Source organism: Muntiacus reevesi, chromosome 1, assembly GCF_963930625.1.
Source record: "Muntiacus reevesi chromosome 1, mMunRee1.1, whole genome shotgun sequence".
Classification (NCBI taxonomy): Eukaryota; Metazoa; Chordata; class Mammalia; order Artiodactyla; family Cervidae; genus Muntiacus; species Muntiacus reevesi.
Window position 1 is genome coordinate 180,872,701 of NC_089249.1, and position 3,946 is coordinate 180,876,646.

General features: G+C 35.3%; 1 pseudogene; it reads left to right on the forward strand.

The window, feature by feature from the left end:
- The first annotated feature begins 2,845 nt into the window (after window positions 1-2,845).
- LOC136155703 (small ribosomal subunit protein eS4, X isoform-like) lies at window positions 2,846-3,612 on the forward strand (annotated as a pseudogene).
- The last annotated feature ends 334 nt before the right edge of the window (window positions 3,613-3,946 follow it).

Below are 3,946 nucleotides of genomic sequence, written 5' to 3' on the forward strand. Positions count from 1 at the left end.
TAATCCTTTGTCTGTTTCCTCATTTGCTATTATTTTCTCCCAATCTGAGGGCTGTCTTTTCACCTTACTTATAGTTTCCTTTGTTGTGCAAAAGCTTTTAATTTTCATTAGGTCCCATTTGTTTATTTTTGCTTTTATTTCCAATATTCTGGGAGGTGGGTCATAGAAGATCTTGCTGTGATTTATGTCGGAGAGTGTTTTGCCTATGTTCTCTTCTAGGAGTTTTATAGTTTCTGGTCTTACATTTAGATCTTTAATCCATTTTGAGTTTATTTTTGTGTATGGCTTAACCTCTATTTTATTTATTTCATCTCTGATCTTTATTATTTCCTTCCTTCTGCTGACTTTATGTTTTATTCATTCTTCTTTTTCTAGTTCTTTTAAGTGCTAAGTTAGGTTGTTTATTGAGATTTTTCTTTTCCTTTTTTTATTTGAGGAAGGGCTGTATTGCTATGAACTTCTCACTTAGAACTGCTCTTGCTGCATGCCATAGACTTTGTATGGTTGTGTTTTCAGTGTTGGGTGCTTTGGTAGCATTAAAAAATTTTTCTCTTGATTTCATTATTGATACTGGTTTTTCTGTATCTTGTTGCTGGTCTTCATGCAATTCAATATTTTCTAGTTTCTCTTTCTGTGGTTGATTTTTAGTTTCATGCCATTGTAGTTGGAAAAGATGCTTAAAATAATCACTATCCTCTTAAATTTGTTACAGCTTGTTTTGTGTCCTAGTATGTCATCTATCCTAGAGAATGTTACATGTGCACTTGAAAAGAATGTAAATTCTGTTTCTCTTGGATGTAGTTTCCTATAGATATTAAGCCTAACTATTCTATTATGGCAGTTAGGATCTCTGTTGCCATACTGATTTTCTATCTTGAAGACCTGTCCATTGATGAAAGTGAGATGTTCTACTATCATTGCATTCCCATCAGTTATTTCTTTATGTCTGTTATTTCTATATGACTATATTTTTAAAAATATACTTGTGTGCTCCTATATTGGGTACATATACATTAATGAGTGTTAGATCCTCTTTTTGTATTGATCCTTTTATCATGTTGTAGTGTCTTCATTTATGGTCTTTGTTTTAAATTCTATTTTATTTGATATGAATATTGATGTCCTTACTTTCTTGCTATTTTCCATTTGCATTTTCTATCCATTCACTTTAAATCCATGTGCGTCTTTCTCCCTAAAGTGAATCTCCTGTAGGCAGCATATTGTAGCTTCTTGTTTTGTTATCTAATCTGCGACTCCATGTCTTTTAATTGGAACACTTAAAGTAATTTAAAGTAATTATCAATAAGTACATATTTATTGTCATTTTAAAGCTTGTTTTCTAGTTGATTTTGTATTTCTCCTTAGTTCCTTCCTTCTTCTTGCTTTTCCTTTCGTGTTTTATTAAAAAATTAATTGAAGTATAGTTGATTTACAATGTGTGTTAGTCTCAAGCGTATAGCAATGTGATTCAGTTATACGTATACATATATGTGCATCACTTTGCCAACAAAAGTCCACACAGTGAAAGCTATGGTTTCACAGCCACAGTGGGATTGCCAGTAATTGTGTATATTGTTTTCCTTTTTAAAAAAAAATTTGTCTTTCTGGGAATTCCCTGGTCCAGTGATTAGGACTCCATGCTTCCACTGTTGGGGACCTACATTCAATCCCTCATCAGGGAACTAAGGTCCTACAAGTCATGTAGCATGGCTAAATTAATAAATTTGCCTTTCTGTCTGTTGTTCTGATTGGGTGATTTCCATTATTCTCTCTTCTAGATTACTTGTTTGTTCTTCTGCTTTATTTAGTTTGGTATTTTTTCCCTTTAGCTCAGTTTTACCTTGATAATTGAGTGGTTTAATTTTGAGCAGTCTTTATAGTTTCCTGGTTTCCCTGGTGGCTCAGTCAGTAAAGAATCTGCTTGCCTGTTTCATGTTGATGTTTGACAAAAATCCAGCAAAATTCTGTAAAGCAATTATCCTTCAATTAAAAAAAAAAAAAAAAGAATCTGTCTGCAATGCAGGAGACCCTAGTTCTTTGTCACAGTGATTTGCATTTCTAACAGCAGTCTTTCTTAACTCCTTATCACTTGTTATCTTCATTTTGAACTTGAGGTTTGAGGCCCAGGCATTCCTTCCCAATAAAGTCTCTTGTTTTGTCATTACGTATGTCTCCTCAGACAATTCATTTCTGAGTATTAGGCAAGAGCCCAGTCTTGGGCCCTGGAAGGGGTTTCCCTTCCTGCAATAGTTGATCACTGAACAACAGTCCTTGAAGTGGAAAATCTGAGTATAACTTTACAGATGTCCCTCTGTGTCCATCGTTCTGTATTGGCAGAATCAACCAACTGTGGATTATGTAGTTCTGTAGTCTGTATTTATTGAAAAAAAAAATCTGCCTATCTGCTCAGTCCAAATCTGGGTTGTTCAAGGGTCAACTGCAAGTTGAATTTGAAGATCAGTTTGAGGAAGCTTGATAGCTTAACATTATTGAATCTTCTGATTCATGAATGTGGTATGTATTTCTATTAGTATCAGTCTCCTTTCATTTCTTTCTTTTGATGGGGAGATCTAATTATCTTTATTCAACAACTCAGTAGTCAGACAGCATCCAATCTAGTAAATAGAGGGATGCTCAAGGAGTTGCTTAAAATGGAAGGTTTTTATAGGTAGAAGGAAAATAGGGAAGAAGGTAGTAGCAAAAGAAAAGAAAGGATTTTTTTAAAGTCAGGCCATCTTCGCTTGGAGGGAAGGAAGCAGAAGAGGTCTTTATCATATAGACTACTGAAATTTCAGGTTACATATTTAAAATTTACTCTCCTAGCTCGTTTATGCCCAGTGCAGTCATGGCTCATGGTCTCAAGAAGCACCTGAAGTGTGTAACAGCTCCAAATCATTGGATGCCAGATAAACTAACTGGTGTGTTTGCTTCTCATCCATTTACTGGTCCCCATGAGCTAAGGGAATGTCTTCTCCTAGTAATTTTCCTAAGGAACAGACTTAAGTATGCTTTGACAGGAGAAGAAATAAAGAAGATTTGTATGCAATGTTTCATTTAGATTGATGGCAAGGTCTGGACTGATATAACCTACTCTGCTGATTTTATGGATATCATTGGCATTAATAAGACTGGAGAGAATTTTCATCTTTTGCTGTTCATTGCATTACACCCAAAGAGGCCAGGTGTAAGTTGTACAAAGTGAGAAAGATCTTTGTGGGGCAAAAGGAATCCTGCATCTGATGACCCATGATGTTTGCACCATCAGCCACCTTGAGTCCCTCATCAAGGTGAATGACATAATTCAAATTGATTTGGTGACTGGCAAGATTACTGATTTCATCTAATTTGACACTGGTAACCTGTGCATGGTTTCTGGAGGTGCTAACCTGGAAAGAATGGATATGATCACCAACTGCGAGAGACACCCTGGTTCTTTTGTAGTTCATGTGAAAGATGCCAGTGGCAACAGCTTTGACACCGGATTTTCCAACATTTTCATTATTGACAAAGGCAACACCATGGATCTCTCTTCCCCATGGAAAGAGTATCCACCTTACCATTGCTGAGGAGAGAGACAAGAGACTCATAGCCAAACAGCAATGGATAAAGTGATCTCTAGATGACATGATTGGAAAAGTCTGTATTTAATTAAAGATAATGCCACACAAAGACAATAAAATTTCATATCCCTAGGAGATGTTGAAACTACAATGAGGTTGTGGTTTGATGTTCTGGGAGCAAATCAATCCATTTTGTATTTATTTTATTTTTAAAAATTTAAATTTAAATTTTTAAATTAATTTTTTAACTGGTGGAAAATTGCGTTACAATTTTGTGTTGGTTTCTGCTGTACAACAGTGAGGATCAGTTATAATTTTATATATATATATGTACACACACACACACACACACACACACACACACACACACACATCCCTTACCTCAT